Below are 23,808 nucleotides of genomic sequence, written 5' to 3'. Positions count from 1 at the left end.
ATGTCATGACATTCCGTGACATTTTTTTAGATTCGTTATCATGCCTCACACTGTGTATTTAGAACAATGTCCTGTTTGGCAAAGTTGTAGGATCCTTTAAGCATTATATGTTACACAGAAAAAAGTAATGAAAAATAAACAGCACGTAAAAGTTGACATGCGAAAATTTACGCTATTCTACGCTGAAATTGTCCTCTTGCTAACAAGATTGCTTACAACTTGTATGCAATATTGACAATTCACGTCGAATATTGTATACATTTAGGCTATATTCCGTATGGAATTACGCTAATAATGGTGTTCCATTTATGTGCATGATTGTTAGCGTAAATTTCAGTGGATTTTTCTATCTGTGTAATAAAAAAATCCGAATTGTAAATAACTTTTGAAAAACCTCATGACATTTTTTTGACATTTCCCATCACTGGTCCTTACACATATCGGGCTGTGGCACGTGGCCCTTACGTGAACGGTTCAACTTCTCATAGAACTTTCGTGCGTTATTAGCGCGGTACAGTTCCTCCGTCTCTTCACGGTCTCGATCTTCCTGCTGGCGCTTTTCCTCCGGAAAATCGAGTTTTGACTGTTCCGCGCCCGTTTGTATCGTGCCTCGTTCGCCCTCGTGCGGTGTTGCAGCAATCTCGCCCATGCTGCATTCTTCTCCTCAACTAACTGATCACATTCGCTGTCATACCAGTCGTTTCTCTTATCCGGAGCCACCGTGCCTAGTGCAACGGTTGCGGTGCTTCCAATGGCGGATCGAATATCTCCAGCCATCTTCAAGAGATGCTGCGCCTAGCTGCTCTTCCGTTGGGAGTGCCACTTCCAGCTGCCTGCCGGAAAGTTGCCTGTATCTGGAGAAAATCCAACTTCGGTATAAAATGCGGTATAAATTTATTCCGGATAGACAATATCATGTACTTTGTCTCCGCCGAGTTTGGAGCGGAATGATGTTCTGACGAAGGATTTCGGTTTACTCGAATCTGAACCATCCCGGGTACAGAGCTGTGTATGGTGACGGCTGCGGCATTCCCGACAGGTACTAGAAGAGGAACAATCCTTTGCCACGTAACCCTTCCGGAGACAATTACGGTACAGTTGATGATGTCGTACTTTCCTTTCTTTTTTACTACGTTCATGCTGATATGTATTGTATATTTTTCAGGATTTTTTGAAACATGTTGCAAAGATTTTGGTGGTAAATTGAAGTCACACGATTAAAAATTTGAGTGAAAAAAAAATCATGTAAAAACAGAATCCTACACCCAACCGGCGGTTGTTAGATTTTCTATCAATTCTGTATAAGAATTTATCAACACCTGTATAAGAACTGGGCATAGACGAAATTGTTAGATTCTTATACAAAAAATTTAAGAAAAGCTTACAAAATTGTTAGATTCTTATACAATATTTGTATAAGAATCTAGCAATTTCGCATATGCCCAGTTCTTATACAGGTTTTGGTAGATTCTTATACAGAATTGTTAGAAAATCTAACAACCGCCGGTTAGGTGTATGCATTATATATCTATATTTTCTATAGCACTGCACGGAAACATCTCTTTCTCTTTCGTTCCTCATAAATTTTGACGTTTACTGGCCTTGTTGTTTTCTAATTTCTTTGCAGCGAGAAAGGGACAAAGCAGTCCGTGCAGTGATGATCGCCAATATGCTAAAAGAAAGGTGTGGAGGAACTCGATGTTCAATAGTATTACAGTCAAACCTCCATGAGTCGATGTTCTATGACTCGATATCGACTCATGGAAGCAAATTATTCCATATCAAAAAATATTTTCTGGGTTACTGTGATGGTCCCTCCAAAGAGCTTTCCAAAGATTTCTTATTCCACATCTCGATATTTCCATGAATCGATGGTCCCTTCAATATCGACTCATGGAGGTTTGACTGTAGTAAGTTGTAAACATAAACACCATTCGAGGGGAATGTCTGTGACGTCACACGGTCTCATTTCATTCTTCGACCATAGTCAGAATACCTTCGCATAAAAGTTTTTTTTTGCAGCCAACGAAATACAACTATCATTTACAATAATTAAATAAAAGCAGCATCTACAAGACCAATGTAAGCACTTCAAATCATCGCAATTTCATTAAAAAAAAAGCTTTCCACATTAATTGAGCACTTCTGCCATCTTCCGCGAAGCATACATTTTACAGAATTCATATTATGCTATTGCATTATTGTGCGATTCATATGAATATTCTGCCTCCTATTTTGAAGCATATAAATCACTTAGCGCTAAATACTCTTCATATGCTGAAATGCCTAAATCACCTTGAAAAAAAAGATCAAATGTCATGTCGTCATGTAATTGAGACGTTGCTAAGACGCGACGGAAACGACGCACTACGGGATCACCACTCCCGACCCACTAAAACCAACTCCTTCCTCTCCAGTCACTCCCCCGGCCCGCAATTAAGCAATATTTCGGGGGGGATGACTATTGGGCATTGCGCCCCCTCCATGACGTACACAAGTGCACGTATGCGCCTCAACTCTTCGACACTCCCCATGCAACACATTTGCACAAGACACACTTGCACCACATGTGCCCCAACACTCACCTGCCTATGCCGCTTGAATGACTGCAAGAGGACCAATAGGTACCCTGCAGGGGGTACTCCATGCCGCCATCTCACAACATAGACAGTCCTCACTCAGTGTGGTGTTCATCCCGTCCTGCAACAGGGTGGCACCACTTGTCTACCAAGCCGGAGGCGACCCTAGGTTGGTAGCTCCTATGCCGCTCCTACCTCAGCTACGAGGCAGATCCTTTCATGTCTCCTATTTCTGAGGTGCCGCAGAAGCATCAACCACCCGACACTTCTGCTGTGTGATACACGAAGTGATCACCACACCTTTCTTTTAGCATATTGGATTGAGGGACATGTGCAGCTGAATGAGAACCAGGAGAACGCACGGGATGACATACGATTCATTTTCCACCAGAGGAACCCTTTCACCTTGTAATAGGCTTGTAATAGCACGTCGCTTGAATAACGCTTCCACACCAGCTTCATTTAGCGCTTCCGAGTCGGATTTAGTTTTGCTGAAGTCCATCCAGAGCGCAAAAAAAAGTCGTGTTTCTCCAGTAAGCAGCACTCTAACTTTCACCTACTCAGTGACTGAGTAAAATTGTATTGCCATCTCTTTTCTTCCCACGGAAATTTTACTCAATTTCCGTCAAAAGCAGGATTAGTCATAGTTTTGAATTTGTCCTGCTTTTGACGGAATTTGACGTCCTTTTGGACAGTGCAACAATTAAGTCTGATTATGCTGATTCCTGCACTCTCAGTTCTAAATTTCGACTTGAATTTATCGTGTGCATTTTGAGATTTTCAGCGATATATGCTAAGGCGTAACGCATTGTAACGCTTGCCTTTTTGCTCAAACTGATTAATTAAAATTTCATCTAAATATCGTTATTTTTCTAAAACATCTGCATGCTACTAATTTGGACTGCACGAAATTTGTAACGGCTTTAGGGACTTGCAGTGACAATCTAGGATCATTTCCATTATGAAGTTCTTCTGAATCGGTAAATTTGTTTTATGTATATCGAAATAATCAAAATATTCTACATTTTAAAAGACAACATCCGTACTCCAGCTGATCTAGCAAAAATAAATGAAGATCCCCAATAACATAACAAACTAGCAAACTACAGGAAACTGAATAAGGTGGATAAGACAACCGTAAAAGATTTAAGAAAATCTCTTAGAAGACGCCTGCTGTTTGAAATCATGATTCTTATGATTTCTTGATCACAGTATTCTACATGTTAACCAAGAACATGTATTTCGCAAAATGCAATTATTCTCATGTTTTTCATAATACAAGTTCTATACAAATGCTTGCACATTTGGTCATTTATTTAATAAAACAAAATGTGATAAAATTTAAATAAACATTTTGATAAGAAAATTATTTTGAGCTTTTTAGTGGAATGTTTTCACCTGTCATAAGACGAGTTTATACCATCCCATTGAATTCCACCACTTAATTGTATCTTGACAGATACGTATTTCGACCTCAACAGTAAGGCCGTCTTCAGTGTCTCGTAAAGTCGAGTCAAGTACGAGACACTGAAGACGGCCTTACTGTTGAGGTCGAAATACGTATCTGTCAAGATACAATTAAGTGGTGGAATTCAATGGGATGGTATAAACTCGTCTTATGACAGGTTAAATAAACAGTTAAGTAACAAGATAAATCATCGAACGAATGTACCATGCGTCTCCATATGCTTTAATGCTTATATGCTGCTGAACAGTTTGCAAAATCCTTACGTTTCACCTGGAGGCTCATTGCTTGGAAAAACACTCATGAATAGCAAAACAATTTACCGATGCACACCGTCTAAAGGCACTGTATTGTTCAACCGTCGGGCAAATTCTAGAAAACTATTTTATTATGTGTCCATCAATCGACGTAATATGGAATCTGATAATCGAGAATCTAATAACGATTCATGCGGCTGGCATTACGACATCTTACGAGGCGGGACTCCTATCCGTTAAACTTCTGGAATTGGCCACTTTACGGATCCCCCAAGGATCGTTTCGGAAGCATTTGGGGATCAAAAAAATATGGGTGATTAATTGTTTTTAAATATGTTTACTTTAACGCAAAGAAATGAAGTAAGAATTGTGTACAAGACACGACCCCAAGGTAAACGTTAGACAACGTAGGGCCATCGTTGCGAATAACTTTTCTGCCATCGCTAAGCGATTGTGTTCTGTACTTTTCAGAAATTTCAACCCAGATAAGCTTTCTTTTGTACACAAAATTATGTTGAAAAGAACCGATTGATTTTCGATCATGGGCATTCTCAATCGAAAACATCAACAAAACCAAATCATATTCTTAAGAGAAAATTTCACGAGCGCAATCCTCGTGAATAATTTTTTGCAACCCCTCCCTCTGACGCACTTCTGATTCAACTGGTGAAGGCGATTATGAATTGCACTTTGAACAAATCTCGTCTCGGCTAAATTTTTCCTTGTATAAAATGGTGAACCTGTAAAGAACCGATTTATGTTCTGTAATATGCATATAATCCAGTGCAGGATCTCCAGTAGCCTTGCGAGCAAAGGCGTAGGATTTCCAATCCGGAGATGGCGAGTTCGATTCTCGGTTCGGTCTAGGATGTTTTCGAGTAGGAAAAAATCTCGACTCCATAGTGTACCCATTGTACTTGCCACACCAGATACATATTCATGCAATGGCGGACATAGAAAAGCTTTCAATTCATAACTGACAAAATACTAATAGAAGTTGAAGTTGAAAAGCTGGCTTTGGAATGTAGATCCATTGAAGAAGAAGAAGAATATGCATTTACCATCACTAGCTGCAACCATTTTTTACTGGAGTGCTGTTGCCGCGAAAATGCTGCAGATGCATGAACCACCGTCATCGGGGCAGGGACCACTACCGACGTCATCGTAATGACCGTTCTCCGTGTCCACTCAGCATGAATTTTCAAACAAAAAATATGTGCGAGCCCAAAGAAAATGAAGCGGTGGGCATAAAGGCCCGTAACTTTCATCATTCTGATATCCGTGTAGATAATGCATGAACGGAACTGGTTGATTCTGATTTTTTTATTGGGAACGACAAGAAAGTTTCAATGAAATTTCCCGATTTTAGATTCTGATTATACACCCAGTACCTTCGGGTTTTAATGTTGTCCAACGTCAAAACCATTACATTAAGCAAAAATTGTTAGAGTAATCGACAATAGACGCATACTACAAATATTGTATTTTGTATTCGGATTCAGGACGGAAGCTAAGTAGATATTCAGTATGTTTGGATTATTACGAAAAAATCATCAAAAATGTTCAGCACGGGAAAAAATACATGCACGACAGTTGTATGTTTCGCTTAAAAATTCAATAGGTGTTGCTTATATTTTTGTGATATATTGTGTAAATTAACACTATTTTTAACATTCCTTGTCAGAAAAATATGCATTGCTGTACATGAAATTTTCTACATTTTTTTTCCTATCGGTATATAAATGAAACCAAGATTGGCACAGCCGATGTCAGCGAATTATTACTATGTGAGTAGTTCCAATGCTCTGGCAATCCTGCCTATAATGTAACGAACCAACAAAATACTGGAAGATACTTATACAGACATGAGTAATTGAATTTGCGAGATTGAATTAAAATTTTAAGGTAGAGTAATGATTTAACTCTTATCGTCTATCGTATGCCACCCCTTGTGGCATATAGCTTCTAAAAGGTGTTCGCACCTTACTTGCCCCAGCAGGGAAAACCCCATTCGCGGTGGTTTCATTCTTCCGACGCAAAGCCACTACTGTACACAATCACTCATCATAATGAGGATGATTATCATCATTATAATCATCATCACCATCAGCACCTCTGGTATCATCTTCATCACTTCATTGGAGCCGTTTAACTAACTCTAATTGAGCTATTCTTGCGTTTGGTCTGTGCGTTCTACCCCCAGCAAACAACTCCAGTGTGTATAGTGTTGCTTGCTTCACCCACCATCATCCTTGCATCGTCAGGATGGTGACTAAGTGTAGCTCGATGGGGGTGAGGGTTGACTACAGTTAGTCGTTGTTGTTCACGCCGTTCACGTCTTTTTCCTGTTGTTTTCTGTACATTAGCTTTGCTCCTAACGAGGAAACTTTCGCTCATCAGCGAATTATACTCCAATGACCGAGCTTTACCATTGTATTAGAAAAGGGATAAATTCGGTAATAGTTAAGATTAAATGAAACGCTAAGACTCTGATGTATGCACATTTCAGTGTCTTTAAATAGTAAACTAATTGTCATGTCATAAAGTTATGTTATTCAAGTCCATATCATGTTTTGTTATTCAGTTCATGGCATTTGTCACCAGCCAAATTAGATGTGTAAGCTTTGATATAATGTTATTTCATATCCCCCAATATATAATACTTAATCCCATTATAAATTGCAAAAAAAAACATTGAACCATTCTCGGTGGGTGAATTAATCCTTCCTGGTAAAACTCCTTGACGGCTTCTTGTTATCTATCGGAAGTACAAACCGACAAAAAACTAAGAGCCGAGTGAAAGGTGAAATCACTGAAAGAAAATGGCTTACAACACCTCTCTGCTTGGCGTCCCACAGCATTACGATTTCCTGGCCAGAATAGCAGATGCTAATTAGTGGAATTATACGGCCCAGGTGACTTTTGCCTCTGCTTCCAGCACCGACCGACGTCTGATGCGGAACCACACAGAAAAGGTTCATTGCAGGCGTGTGATCAGGCTAAACACCAGCGGAGGAAGAAAAACTCTCTTCGAGCAAAACAAGCAAAGAATCTCGGCGCTAAAAGGCTCTCTCGAGAGCAAAAACTTGCACTAATTAAATATATAATCCACTTATGCTGTTGTGTGAGGATAAATTACAAGGAATGACTCTTGTGGGGAATGCTGACTGTCTAGTACCTAGAAACGAAGACAGCCTCATCCCCGAGCGTTGTACGCCTTCCTCGTCCTGGCATTAAAAACACTTTTTCATAAATCTGAGCGCATAGACGAGTGCCGTTTAACTCACCAGCAGCATTCTAAGCACAAACGTTTGCGCTCGGGTAATATTTCACGGTCTGTCGAAAATGTGGATGCGACAATAGAATATCGTCGTTCCAATAGAATGGGAACATCAATCGAAACATGTCCTGAGGGATTTCGCATTCCGATTCGATCATCAAATTGTCGTCTGGGAAATATTCCGCTTTGGATGGATTCGTTATTTATTACTTTTACGAGCCGTGGTATCGATAGCGAGAAACGATTCACTTTTGATAGCGACTTTCAATGTTAGGTTAAAAGGAGCAATATGGTGGATATAAGGCTGTTTAAAGTTTTATGACATGGTAATGGCATATCAAGCACATCAGTTAAAAACTAAAAAAAAGAAAACGTGTTTGAAATCTGCCTAGAGGACTATATTGATATAAATTATCACGGCGTGTGTATGGGGGACCTTTATGACAAAAAAATGAGCATCGCCAAAACTTTCACTACGTGAAAATATAGCTCTTAAGCTTTCATTTCGTGACTATTTGAAAAAAATCTACCGAGTGGTCTCGAACACCTTTTTTTTTCTCTCTGAAACGGATCTTTGTAGTTGGAAGACCAACGATTATTATTTATCGCGTCCCATTTAAAATGAGATTCCTGAATTTTTTTATTCCAATAATCGTATATAAACTCAGGGGTACCGAAATTACCAAGTTATAGTATAAATTAATAGTTTGTTGGAGCTCAAGCGGTCAAAGTGCATGACGAAGCCGAACTCGATATATTTATGTTATCCCCTGCAAACAGCTAAGAAAGGCTTGGATGGAGATTATGCTCTGCATCGTCATCTTATGCACATATACACCCAATTCTTTCCCAAATATATACCAAAAGTGAAACTTTGGTGGTAAATTTGATGGTAAAAAAATGGCTTAGAAACCTCGCAGTTAATAACTGTGGAAGTGCTGATTGAACACTCAACTGTGAGGCGGCAATGTCTTAGTGGGGAATGTAATGCCAAAACGAACAAGGAGAAGTAATGTAGATACACATAATTCACTTTTTATACTTTTTTTTCTGTCGTATTTTTGATTGTGTAACTTCAATTTATTACTAAAAACTATCCAACATGCTTATAGAAATCCTTAATACCTCATTCAAATAGAAATCAAATTTCAATTGATATACGGTAAACAGATGAGCGCAAAATGAGTCATGCTAAGTGCACAATAAAGGCAAAATGGAAGTAAATATCTAGCTTTTAGTTTAAAATAAAATCTCTTCTGATTTCAACAAAAGTGATGGGTATAAATGGGTATAAAAAAAACTTAAAAATATGTACTGTGTTTTGTCCTAGAGATCATATCGCTGCGATGCATAGTTGATGAGAACGAGTGATTCATCCAGACAAGCAAATTCATTTTACTACAAATGTTGTGGCAAACATGCAACTTTCTATGATATTGCACTGCGTGAGCTTGGAGAAATACTCATTCGAAACGATTATTTTCACTCGAAATTCATTACCAATTTAAAAATTAGTCCACTTTTCATTGTGTTGTCGCATTATTGCTATTTTGCTTTTGGCAATCACTTTCAATAACGTTCAATTATTTGGTCAAGCCGAATACCACCAACATAAAACGCAAACACAAAACCTGGACGATCAGAACCAGGGTAGTTTTAGAAGTTTTGGAGAAGAGTCTGAATTTTAGACACAAAAATCGTGCTGAAGGGATGACTCTAAAAAAATCTAAATTGCCTAACAGTTCAGAAAAGTTAACCAGTAAACGAAAATCAATCTCCTGCCCTATGCATGAAATGCATTTTCTTCTAAAAAGACACTTATTTTCATGATTTTTGGTACAACCACCAGACTTTGAAGTAATCGATGAGCTTTACTTTTATTCATCTATCTAGTGGAAAAATCTAGCTCAACAATGATCAGAAGCGTAATTTAGAAAAGCTTTACTAATTATTAAGCCCCGTTAATATTTATAAAAACTCCATAGAATAAAATGTATTCCTTACTTTCAAAACCAAAATATCTTTTATAAAACCATCCCACATAGAAATGCCGAGGAAATGTCCAATCTAAACATTTCCTAGACCGAACCGGGAATAGAACTCAGCCACCTGCAGCATGGTCTTGGCATGCTTATCTCGGTAGGTTAAAATAGTTTTATATTATCTTGGAAATGTTATAAAAATCATTAGGTTTTCAGAAATCGTTATGTCTTGAACGTCGGAATCCTGTCGTTTTTTGAGCTCAAACATGCATTTTAAAATTCTCAATTATCTGGAATAATTTCTACGAATTTCGCTAATTTTCATTTAAATCCAAAAGTATAACATTGAAACTAAACAAACGCTGTGAAAAATAATAGTGGAGTCAACCCTTGCGAAGTAGTATGTTTGCTAGCCAAATGTTGAACTTAATAATTTTGGCTCCTTCATGCTTTTCCATATTTGAGCCTTTTAAATTAGGTTCAAAATAAAAGAACATGAAGAATATTCATTCCTTGCATTTAATTCATGAAAAATAGTTTAAAAAAATAAATGATGAGTCAACTCGTGAGGGACTCGTGACTGGCAGCTGGTATTAGATTAGAATGCAGGTTCCATTTGGAAAGGAAAAAAAAAGTTGTTCGGGACCCCCCGGTAGATTTTTTTAAAATACCCAGGAAATGAAAGATAAGAAGCTATATTTTCACGTAGTCGAAATTTTAGCCATGCTAATTTTTTTGTGATAATATTGTTCTACTGAACACGCCGTGATTGTTTTCTCTTTACTAAAAGCTTTAGAATATTTAAACGTATGGATGCAGAAGTCAAAATATATCATTCAGTTGCTGGGAAAACAGAAAACATTTTTAGCTTAACCAGCAGGTTTTTGGGCTTCACTTTTCTAAAACGTAAATTTGCCTTTGAATTTTCGATTATGAAGTATTATTATCACTAGCTTTTAAGTCAACTGCAAAACTAGCGCTCCTATTTCTGGAATATCCGTTGATACCTTATTCAAATCCCAGATTCCACAATTTAAGAGTGCGGTCCAGCCACAATTTCAATGGAATGGTAATTATGTAGTGTGCAGGCACTACTGTCGCAATATAAATTATCAAATGTTATCAAGTTACAACTGAATAATGTGAGGAGATCAAAACCAATATTGTGGAAATACTTTTCGACAAACTATAACTATATCATCAGACTCACCGCCGGGTGAAGCAGTACGTCATCGCTGGTGACATCAATGAGAAACAACAAACTTGAAGAAACAAACAGCGAAACCAAAGCGATCCTTCAGAAAGAAGAATACTGCACTAACTAGGTGAGGATCTTCTGGTCGAAAGTCATTAAGCCGAATATCACCCAGGCAACACTACTATAAATAGTGTAAGCTGCGATCATTTTCTTCAAGTCGAGTCAAGTACGAGACACTGAAGACGGCCTTACTGTTGAGGTCGAAATACCTACCTGTCAAAGATACAATAAAGTAGTGGAATTAAATGGAATTGTACAAACTCGTATTATGACAAGTAAATGCATTCCACTAAAAGCTTAAAATAATTTTCGTATCAACACCACTCGTTTCTCAGTGTGTTACAGCAACTGTGGTATGACTTACTGAAGGTCTAAATTATGCACAATACGTTGTATGTGGAGCTCCTTTGTAACACAAAAAGCGCAAGAGGTGGACTATATTTGCAACATCTTGCGGCTATAATGAAAATAAAAACAAAAAAACCAACTAGGAATCGAACCACGGACCATGAGATTTGCAACCTACTACTATAACTACCACACCATAAATTCTATTTGGAAGCTCTGCTTACAAGTGCACAACATAAACAACAAAGTCATTTGTAACCACCTTTCAGGGAACATACTGGGGACTGTTCAAAATAAAATGCTGCTCAGATGAGCTCAAGTTTCTAAGGGGCTGTCCACAAACCACGTAGACCAAAATTTCACTTTTTCAAGCCCCCCCCCGTCCCCCCTAGTAGACTTTCGTAGACTTTTTCAAAACACCTTCCCCCCCCCCATGATGTCTACGTAGACTTTACCAAATTTTACAAAACATCTTATGGAAATCAACCACGTTTTAAGCAATTCAGCTATTCAATTCCATTTCCATGTAAATATTACAACAAAATTCGAATTTCGAACTTAACAAAATCACACTGAACAAAATCCAACAAAACAAAAATCAAATTGAAACGAAATCCAATTTAATCCTCTGTCCATAACTACTGAAATCAAATCTCATAGCCAATTCATTTAATTACTGTTGAATTCAACTCCTCCTAGAAGTGTGCACCACCATCGCCGACATTTCTGCATCGGCGCGCCACTGATCAAATCTGTCACGCATCTGACCTATAATTCTCAACGCCGGTTCACAATTGTGAAAATCGTGAATTTACAGAATTTAGAAAAATTTCGAGTTGAAATTTCGAGAATGTCAAGTCTACATTCCAATAAGTTTTGCGTGGAAATTTCGTAAAATTTCCCAATTGATAACCTTGAAATACTCCAAATAACTCTCCGTGATAATTCCTATGCTTTTCTAGAAAATTCCATGCTATCATTCCCGCTATCATCTGTTGAAATCCCAAGATTTTTCTTCTAAATTCCAAAAGTATCCCCGTTAAAAAACCGAGTAATTTTCCGTGAAAAATTAGAATTATTTCCCAAGGTAATTTTTAGTTTAAACGGACATTCCGAAATATTTCCCGTAGATATTTAGAATGGTTTCCTACGATATTTTTCAATTTGTCTTGCAAATTTGGAGGAATTTCTTGAGGAAATTTAAATAAATTTTATGGGCATTCCAAAAAATATTTTCGTGGAATATTTCGGTGGAAATTATGAAGAATTTTCAGTTGAACTTTTTGCGAACTTCTCGTAAAAAAATCGATTAAATTTTCATGAAAATTAGAAGGGCTTTTTTACAAAAATTGCAAAGATTTTTTTTTTTTGAAACTCTAACTGTTTTTGGTGGGAAATTCAAATAATTTCTCGTGGGAGTTTTCAGCAATTTATTCAGAAATTCCGAAAATTGTCCATCGACAATTCCAAAGAATTTGCATTAGAACTGCCGAAGAAATTTACGAATAAGAATTTTCCACTGGCAAATTTCGAATAATTTTGCTTATATTTGCAAATAATTCCTCGCGAAAATTCCGAAGAATTTCCGAAATTAAGCAAAAAATGTCGGAGACTTCCCAGAAAATCTCCAGTATTCTGAAGGGATTTTCGCGGAAATTTTGGTGAATTCTTTTACAAGTTCCAAAGAATATCTTTTGGGCATTCCAACGACTTTTTCTTGGATATTCCAAAATGCTTCCTTTGTAAATTAAAAAAAATCCGTTGAAGTACGACATAATTTCCATAGTTTGCAAAGAAGTTCCTGCCGAAAATCAAACGAAATTCTAGTAGAATCTACAGTGAAATCCAAGTGAAGATTTTGAAAAAAAAATGAAAGGTTTTATAGAATACTTTGGAGAATTTTCTTGCTCAACACAAAAGAATTTCCTGGTGGAATCCATGATAGTTTTAAGCCGTAGCTCAGACTTTTACTTTAGTGAAATTCATTAAATTTTTAAGGAGAAATGCAAAAGATTATTTCGGTAAAGTCATGCAAAAGAACGCAACATCCTAAAAAAAATCAAACAAATGAACTTTAAGCACGAAGCTGCTGTATAAATCGCTTTTAAAAAACATTAAATTAAAAAGTCTACGTAGACTTTTGGTATACCCCTCCGTCCCCCTTCGTAAACTATCGTAAAATCGTTTTTCAAAACCCCTCCCTCCCCATCAAGAGTCTACGTGGTTTATGGACAGCCCCTTAGCAGATCATAAATCACTTGTCATAAGACGAGTTTGTACAATCCCATTGAATTCCACCACTTAATTGTATCTTGACAGATACGTATTTCGACCTCAACGGTAAGGCCATCTTCAGTGTCTCGTACTTGACTCGACTTAGTCAGTCATTTTAACAACAACAGTTTTTTTTTCTAAAAAATACAGTTTTGGCGTTAAATGCATCTTTCCGCGTAAATCTGTATCCTGGACCATAGTGAAATGTGTTATTATCAAGGCAACTTATCCGTTTTGTTTCTGATATGAAACACAATGAATCCATAATCACCCAAGAAGTCAGATGCGTGACACATTTAGACCTCACTGAAACACAAATGAAATATGTGTGTTTCTGAAGCTGGAGAGTGGCTTCAATGTAGATGTATTTGCAGGGTCTTTAACGCAATTTATTAGGAACAAACAGCAATTTGAAGGCTGTTGCGCATGCTGCTTCGGTATTGGTTCGACTGCCGCCGTCCCGGTAAACTTCCTGGCAGGCCTCCGCTAACGCTCAAAACCTGTCACCTATACCGGTGGGTAGTAGGCTCAGATGCACCATTCCTGATTTACATCGATCCGGCTCTGAACACGATGCTCCGGAGTCAACCTTTGCATCGACCTTAGGGTAGATCAAATTTTAAAAATGTTGGAAAACTCTAACTCCCATATGTCTATCAGCTTCTTTTTGGTGATTTAGAAGTTCTGGCAAAATTTCAGGCAATTTGGAGGTAATTTAGGGGTGGCGCAAAGGCAACTTATGTTTATATGGGTTTTATGTGGAAAGAACTTTAAATTTATTTAAAGTACCCTACAAATGTCAAATAGTTATGAATTTAAATGTACAACTCCAACCTTCATTTTAAGAGTCGATATAAACGAAATCGGCGGTTGACCCTAATAGATCTCACTGTTTACAAAGGCACCCATGGGATCACAACAGTCGACTATCTACAACAGGTAGAGATAACGGCCCGGAGGGGGGACCCTCTTAACATGGAAACAAACACCAAAAACAACGAAGGAGCAGGCGAGGCAAATGTTTTCGCAAGAAGTGGGAAGCTTTAGAGATCACCAGTGATGTCACAGACATCAGTTGCGAGTACCAGAAGTATGGAGAAGATTGATGTGAGTCAGGGAAGCCATAAGGAGTTAGGATCCGAGAACAGGATGTCCATATCAGACTCGGGAACTATTTATTACTACCCAGGATGAGCTACAGCTTAGGAAGTCTAACCTGACAGACTTCATGAAGGACAAGCACAATGTTCACACTAAGATCAAGCTTCTAGTGACGAGCATCAAGTCCGCCGGTAAACCAGCTGAGCACGAACAGATCGTGCTGAAAAAGAGGATGGCGACTGGCAAACCGTGGAAAGACAGCAGAAGAAGAGGAAGAAGCAGAAGTAGAACACGGAAAGAGGAAAGCCCACAAGATAAAAGAAAAACGTCGTTCTCCTCGGGAAAGAGTCAAGGGTGACGCCCTGATCGTAGAAGCGAGCGATAAAACGTCGTACGCAGCTAATCTGAAGAAGGTGAGAGATAACCTGGAGTTAAAAGACTTGGGTGAGAAAGTGCACAGTGGTTCGCTCCAGAATAAAGGTTGGCCAAAACCTCAAAATGTCCCTAAAAATAGGTTTTATGTTTGTATTGTGATTTTTTGATGGTCTTTATCACATACAGACTTAAAGATGGGTGTTAGAGCTCTACTTTGGCAATATACAGCCGTGTTTTTGACATCCCTGGTGTAGTAAATACTTTCATTTTACTGCTAAATTCGCCTTTTGAAAACAGATCGTTTCGCAACAAAGACTATCTCACTTGTTATAAAACTAGTTAGTACTATTCCATTTAATTCCACCACTTGATTGTTACTTTACAGAACCGAATTTCGACTTTAACAGTAAGGCCGTCTTCAGTGTCTCTCACTTGACTCAAGTGGTGGAATTAAATGGGATAGTACTAAGCGGTACTAACTCGTTTTATGACAAGTGAAGATATTCCACAAAAAAGCTATTAATAATTTTCTTATCAAAAGTCTTATTTGCTGAATACTGTGCTAAGACAAGACAAAACAAATAATTTCATGCTGTGCTAAGACAAAACAAATAATTTTATTCGGAACATCCTCAATTATGGAATATTTTTGACAAATGTTGTATTTAAATTGAATCAATTAATTTGAATGACAAACGAACAACTTTTATTGCCACTGTATTATTACATTTGTATTCTTTATATTCTTGATTCGAGACAGGCTTTCTTTTTTGCTCATTTCAAGGTATTCGTCTTTTCTATAATTATGAGCACTAGCAGAATAACTATTTTCACAAATATGAGACAGTTCAGCTTTTCAGTTCAAATCTCAGAACCAACATTCTCTATTGCTCAGTGCAAACATTCTCTATTGCTGCCAAGAAGAGTGTGTTACAGCTCAAACATTTAAACTTGAAACTCTTGATATGTAGAATCACTTTAATGGCAAAGTATTGAACAATGCCAATTTGCTAAAAAATACTAAGAATTTTCATTTCATTTTCTGCTTTGGAAAAGTTTTCAGCATGATTACGTAATTCGGATTATTAGACATAAACAAAATCCAGACAATAAAATTCATTCGAAAGAATTTTAAAATTCGTAGATTCGCAAATTTCAGGAGAAAGTTTTGGAAGTAAGAAATTTTGTGTGTTGTATCTTCTAGCCGTTTGGGAAGAAAACTACTCAATAATTTCATTTATAGCAATAAAAATATTCAAATAAAAGTATACAAATGATTCCGTCATTGAATTATCGCTTTCATTACACATGTTTTAAATGTTATATAATTATATCAAACGTTTCAACTTCAATCAAATAATTAAAAAAGGCATTTTTAAGGTTCTTGTGAAGAAAAATGCGCATTTGTAAGGTTTTAGTTAGAAATAGACCAAAAATACTATGTACATTTCGAACTAAACGGTTAAAAAAGCAGCTTATCGCAACTTTTCGCAAAACAAAATAGTGATTAATATAAAGCTATTGCTTTAAGCTTTGTAATGAGCATAGACTCATTGCGGGCACTCATCGGCGCCTATACTTTTGGACAACTTCAATCTGAAAAATGTGAGTATTTTAATTAATTTTGTATTCAAAGTTAACTTAAGTTGAGTTCTGTCACCTATATTTGTCATAGACATATTATTTAAGACCCTGACAATGCAGTCTTGAAATATTATTGGGGTTAGCGATGTAGTTGAAGCCGTGCGATGCTGATCTAAACGCGTTGTCAAACAGCGTTTTCATTCGAAAATCAGCATTCATGTTGAATTCAAAATGATGTAACAAAGTCAAAACTCAACAAAACTACTTCAAATTTTGAATTTGAATCACGTAAGTATTCTATAAAATGAGAAAAATATAATTCCGACGGAAACACGAATTTCGATTTTTAAGGTTTTGGCTGCTCTCGAACCATTGTGAAGTGGTGAGAACTAGGCGTACCCAGAAAGGGGAGTTGCTGTTCGAGCTGAAGAAGGGTCCTACGATCAAGAGTTCGGCCTTCCGGGAGCTCATTGCCTATTCATTGGACAGTGAAGGTAACGTTAAGCTCTAACGCAGGAAGCAGTGGTCGAATGCAGAGACCTAGACGAGATCACGACGGAAGACGAACTGAGGGATGCACTGGACTCACAATGCAAGCTGGGGGAAGTGGAGATGACGATTCGACTGAGGAGAGCGTACGGTGGTACAAAAGTAGCAGTGATACGACTAACGGCAGAGGCTGCCAACAAAATGGTGGAGGCGGACAAGGTTAAAGTAGAATGGTCGGTATGCCCGTTGAGATTCGCCCACGAGTCACCAAGCAGATGGAGCGATGCTTCAAATGCATGGCGTTTTGACACCAGGCGCGAAACTGCAAAGGTCCGGACAGATCCGGTCTACGTAGAAAATGTGGCGAAGAATGTCACGTTGTTAGGGACTGTACCAGGCAACCAAGATACCTGCTCTGCAAAACGGAGGACGGAAACAACAATACGACGGGTGGCTTCCAATACCCTGAAAGTAGATGAACTGACGGAAACGTTAGCGAAAGCTTGCGATGCGTCGATGCCAATGAAACTGGAGCCATTGAACAGCCGATGCCCAAATTACTGGTGGAACGAATCTCTTGTCAATCTTCGAGCTGCCTGTCTCAAAGCTAGGAGACTTTTTAAAAGGGCAAGGTCTGAAACGGTACGAGAAGAGCGTAAGATTGTTTTCCCGGAAGCTAGAGTGGCTTTCAAACGGGAGATCAAAATCAGCAACACGCTAACTTTCAACAAACTCAGTGATTGAGTAAAATTGTATTGCCCTCTCTTTTCTTCCCACGAAAATTTTACTCAATTTCCGTTAAAAGCGGGACAACTCAAAACTATGAGTAATCCTGCTTTTGACGGAAATTGAGTAAAATTTCCGTGGGAAGAAAAGAGATGGCAATACAATTTTACTCAGTCACTGAGTAGGTGAAAGTTAGAGTGAATGTGTGTCGCAATAGCCAAGATCAGAGGCTCATCGACGCCAGCGGAGATGTGTCCGGACAAGCTGAAGATCATCGTGGACGGTATTTTCCCGCAGCATGATTCTACGACGTGGCCGATAACACCGTATGAAGATGAAGACCGAGTCACCATTGCCGGTATGCAAGTCTCCAACGACGAGCTCTTATCAGTGGCGAACGGACTGAAGATGGTCCGGAAGGAATTCCAAACATACTGGCGTTTCCAGATTAGTTCAGGATGGTGCTGCAGAAATGCCTAGCAGATGACTACTTTCCGGATAAGTAAAAGATCCAGAAACTAGTGTTGCTACCGAAACCAGGAAAGCCGTCGGGAAATCCAGCATCGTATAGGCCCATATGCCTGCTGGATACATTGGGGAAGCTTCTGGAAAGAGTTATCCTTAATAGGCTTACGCAGTTCACGGAGGGCGAGACTGGCTTATCGGAAAAGCAGTACGGATTCTGAAAAGGCAGATTGACAGTGGATGCAATTAAGGTGGTCGTTGATGTTGCAGAGAAAGCATCCAAGAAAAGAGGTGCTGCAAACGGTTCTGTGCAGTAGTAACGATTGACGTCAAATACGCGTTTAACAGTGCCAGCTGGGAGACCGTCGTCGTAGCGCTGCATGGAATGTGGGTCCCTGGCTATGTGTGTAGAATCCTTAAGAGGAATCCACGAAACGAATTCGAGGCAGAATTCGATTAGAGTTACGGCGGGTGTTCCGCAGACTCCATACTCGGCCCAATGCTGTGGAACGTTATGTACAACGGGGTGCAAAAGCTGAAGTTGTCCAAAGGCTTAAAAATCTTCGAATTCGCGGACAATGTCGTCTCTACGATAACCGGATGCAGTAGAAATGCTGGTTGTAGAAACGACCGAGGCAGTTAAAAAACAAAACGGAAGTGATTCTTGTCAGCAACTGCTGAAGGATCCAGCAATGCAGATTACCGTAAGAGGGCACGACATGTCATGTCGACTATTCCTACGAAAAGGCGTCTAAAATGGTCAGTGCGCTTGCAAGGATCATGCCGAACGTCGGTGGTCCGAAAAGCAGCAGTAGGCGTCTTCTTGCGGCAGTATCATTCTCGATACTGAGGTACGGCACATCATAGGCTGGAAGCTGCGAAAAGTAAGAAGTGTGTAATGAAACAGTGAGAAGGGAGACGTAAAAATTGAGAAAAGAGAAGATCCTTACTTCTGAGATGTGAGAAATAAGAAGTAAGAAATGGGAAAGGGAGAAATGCGAAGTCAGAAAGAAAGAGTACGAAGGAAAGCGGAATAGGGACGAAGCAAGAAAGAAGAAAGAAAAAGGAAGAAGAAAGAGAACAAAGGAAGGAAAAAGAAGTAAGAAGAAGAAGTAAAAAGGAAGGTAGAAGATGGTAGGAAGGTGGGAGAAGGAAGAAGGAAGAACGAAGAAAGAAAATAAAGGAGGAAGGCATTTCTCACTGATCACTTTTTACTTCTAATTCGGCTTAATGACATTCGGCCTATTGGCCTGACACCCCTGTATATATAGATCCGTGTTTTGAGTAACCATACGATGTTTCTCAAAAATCGGACGGAAGCTGCTTCATTAAGATGAATATTACAAGCTCTGATTGGTGTTACTGCCTGGATACAAAACCGTAGATTATTATGACAGCCTATAACCATGTCGAAGCTCAATGACTGAAACGATTGATGCCGGTAATGCGAGGGAACGGCTCGATTTTTGTTTTAGCTGAAATTATGTAGATTTCGAATGGATTTTCAATTAATCTAAATATGACAATGAAATGAGTTTCTACTTCATCAATAAATTGAATTAGTCATAAAAACCTTGAACCTCAGTTTTCCCAGTTCACCATTGTTCACCTGTTATTATAAAACATCTGAATTACAAATGCTCAAAAGCACTATTTCCATTGTATTTAGGTAAGTAACATTATATTATTATATAAAAAAATCCGAGACGAGCCAGCTTAGGGCTGAAAGTCTCGTAAATGAAGATATAAAACAATAAAAATGGTCGTGAACCATGCTATTGATGACTTGGTCTTAAGCGGACAAAATAGAGAAACAAATTTCCATTTTTTGTGTTTCTTGGGAAACTCAACGTATGTGCTTTAAATTGCACCACAACCCTTCCAAGGGAACATTTTTCTATAAATGTTCGCGATGTTATAATTTGTTGCAAACATAAAACAAGAACCACTAAATTTTCAATTCGGCAAATGTTCGCCAGCGTTACTCTCGTAGTCTCGTACAATTCCACTGACCTAGCGCAACAATCTGCAACATCATCATTGCGAGCCAAGGGAGTTTCCCTTCAATTGGCATCCGGAAATCGAAACACCAACGAACGTTGAAAGAGACATCATTCCACCCAAACTCAATTACTTTGATGATGGTACGAATCTTCAGCCGAAATTCCCTATTCGGATGTCCGTACAGCTCAGTTCGTTGTGCGACTTTAGTATTGCTTTCACGTTTTTGTCATCTGTTCATTGTCCATTTAGTGACACTTTACTGGTTCATTATAGGAATTACTGCTTATCTGCGAGAGGCACATGAGATGATGGGTCCCTCTTGGGTGTACCAATCTAATATAAAAAGACCCAGACGCCCTCCTGGGATGTATCAGCTACAACGGCGGATTAAAGTATATTTCTTCCATGATAGCCGCCGCCCATCGCTGGTAGGAGTAATCAATTCATTCAACGCAAGCACGTGACTGCAATTTGCATTGTATGTATTTGTTTCGCAAACAAGCAAATTACTTCCACTGGAATCGTGTGAATCGAACCCACAAAAAAAGAGCACCATAATTGCCCGGTTCGACATTTCAATTTGAGACTGTCAACCCTGTGCGCACGTATGAGTACCAGCATGTCTGTGGTGTGGTTTAATTATGTTGCACAGTGGAGCGTTGTTTGGTAGAGCAACAACATTACCACCTCACCGACCAACCCCAGCTATGTATGGTGGGTGGCAACTTCGGGTGGTTTGGATCGAACAGCATTATCTATTTTGCGTACGAAAAAAACCATATCCAGGAGCACAGACTGTCAGCCACGCCGACAGCACAAACAACGCTTCGTTTCGAAAACATTTTTGCCTTTCTCGTATACTAAGTATACGTAAAGGCTATAATTTCACTCCAAAACCAAACTTTTGATAGAAGGCTCGGAGACCCATAGTGTTATATACCAATCGACTCAGCTCGACGAATTGAGGTGATGTCTGTTTGTGTGTATGTATGTATGTGTGTGTGTATGTGTGTATGTGTACAAATTTTGTAGACACACTTTTTGGAACTTAGCATTACCCGATTTACTCGCAACAAGTTGCATTCGACGGGGAATGCGGTCCCATTGTTTGCTATTGAAAATTGGCCTGATCGGACATTGCATTTCGGAATTATTGAAAAATCATTGTTTTTTCCCAAGGGTCCCCCCTTGGAAAAAAAATTTTAAAACCGAAAAAAAAAATGTTTTTTCAAGAATGGTGGGAATGCATAGTAATTAATGCAAAAACATGCAAAATGATAGAAAATATGCGATCTATCCCCCTAAAGTGCTTTTTTGACCTTTTCTATGTGATTTTTTCAGTACATTTTACGATGCACGAGAAAGGCATCATCGCCGCTAGGTGGATTAATCTGGGTTTTTTTTTACAAATTTTAACAAATATGAACTCGGTTGGCACCCTTTTGTTTGGGGTCTAAGTTGATGGTATGCTAACATACGTATATTATTAGGCAGAAAACTTATAAGAGCAAGATTACTACTAATAACGACATCAGCCATATTTCATCATTTTGGAAGCATTTATTACCAAATTTCATTTACATTTATTTTGGTCCAGTTGTGGGCAGGTTCTATGGCAGAAGTTTGTATTATTCAAGTCGTAGGTATAGGATAGAACATGGAAACGATATGAAGTCCGTTTCCAGTTGTAGCGTTTGTTAGAACGTGAGAAATATATGAAAATAAATTTGAAGTGTTTATCGGCTATGCAGTCTGATGACCAGCTAAAACGCTCTATTAATTCTGATCCGACGTTTCGGTACCTTTATTGGTCCTTTTTCAATGGATTAAAATCGCTCAGCGTTTCATTGTCATAAGTGTCCTTCGTATAGTCAAATAGTTCAATTGTGCCATAGATAATAACCTGACGTGATAATAATCCGGTGTTTAAATTAACAGTTCACATAATATAACGGATAATATAACGATAAACACTTCAACGAGTTAATTACAGTCGATAACCACCTCCACGTATGAAAGTAAAAACAAAATAAAAAGAATGGAACGGGCCTGGGATCGACCCGACGACCTCCTGCGTATGAGACAGAAGTGGGAGCTATATGACCACCAATTTTCATGAAGTGCAAAAATTGAGACGAAATGGTATTCAACTGTTCTCATGCGAATGGACAGATAGAAAATCAAGAATGGTTAAAAACCCTTGTAAAAGGCCACAACCCATCGGCCGAAACGTCGGACAATTAAAAAACCATCGACATGATTCGTCAGACTGAGAAAGTCAACTTCCGAGTGTTAAAACAAATATCATAACATGCTATGCTTAAATGATCCTAGAACTTTGTCATACAGATCATTCTAAATACAAAGAGTACGTCATGAGAACGAAATTTAAAACATGTTACGAAATGTCATGACATTAATGTCATTTGACACCAATTTGACTCTCACGTCAATAATTTCTAGTTTAGAGCAAAGAACTATTCGAACCAAGCGCCTCCTTGACTGACCTGTTGAAATTTGTTCGTAGAAAAAACCGAAATAATTTCATATCCATAAAAACACTAGTGTAAATAACTTGTGAAATAAAACTATTAGAGAATAAGTTCCATGATAAAAAAAACTCCGCGTCAAAGACAAGCCACCAAACAATACTCAAACATCTCTGCTGGACACATTTTTTACTCTTTAAGAACTTGCAGCATTGTTAAAAGTATAACACTAGCGGATAAAGCGCGCTTGCAGTTCTTGCTTTTGATCGCACAGCTAACTGGAAATAGAGAACAAGACACATACAGAACAAGACAAATATTATTATTAGATATTTCGGTACAATTAGGGGAAACCGCCAAATGTTGAACGGCTAATTTTGTCGCCTATTGTTGAACTCCCATAAGAAATGAACGTGCGTTCAACAATAGGCGAAGAAATTGGCCGTTCAACATTTGGCGAATTACCCTAATTTTAAAACCGAGGATTCAGATTTTCATTATTGATCAAATTTAACAAAAGGGTGTTCCGCTGTTAAAAATGACGTAACCCATTAATTACCACACTTTCGTTACGCGTTTAGTACTTGATTGATATAATCATGTATGTTTTTTTCTGCATCGAGCTCGAACTTATTCCTACATCATCATCATCAAAACTACTTCAAATTATTTTCCTCCTAACTCTAGCTCGTACGTTCCATCACGAACCGATACATTGACATTGCACGCGTAGGAGTACCAAGATGCGGAAAAATCAATTAACATAAAACCACCGTAGATCTGGAACATTTCTCCGCTTCCCTAAAAGTGGTCGCACAATGTCGCGAGATGGGGAAAATAAAGTCACGTTACTTTTAGAACTCAATTATTCTTAATTAACATCAGCCGCAACGAGAGTGATGATGACGACGATGCGAGTCTCTACTTGCGCCACGGCATTCAGCGGCACTATATCGCAATTCATTGGCACATCCACGGCCCAAGACTACCTTCTAACTACAGCATAACCTAAGTCGCATCTTCCTCAGCATCGTTTGAAATCGCGTTCGCGAACAAATTGTTTCATTTGGCACAAGAAAAATAGTGTCGTCATTAGCAATCCCAAAGAGTTTCATCATCGTTCCGGAGTGCA

At 38.5% G+C, this 23,808-nt stretch overlaps 1 pseudogene; it reads left to right on the top strand.

The window, feature by feature from the left end:
- LOC134226949 (uncharacterized) overlaps positions 1-23,808 on the top strand; it is a 439,829-nt pseudogene that overhangs the window by 239,109 nt on the left and 176,912 nt on the right.

Source organism: Armigeres subalbatus, chromosome 3 (assembly GCF_024139115.2).
Source record: "Armigeres subalbatus isolate Guangzhou_Male chromosome 3, GZ_Asu_2, whole genome shotgun sequence".
Lineage (NCBI taxonomy): Eukaryota > Metazoa > Arthropoda > Insecta > Diptera > Culicidae > Armigeres > Armigeres subalbatus.
Note: the sequence above shows the minus strand (reverse complement) of the source record. Positions and strands in the feature narration are given on the sequence as shown.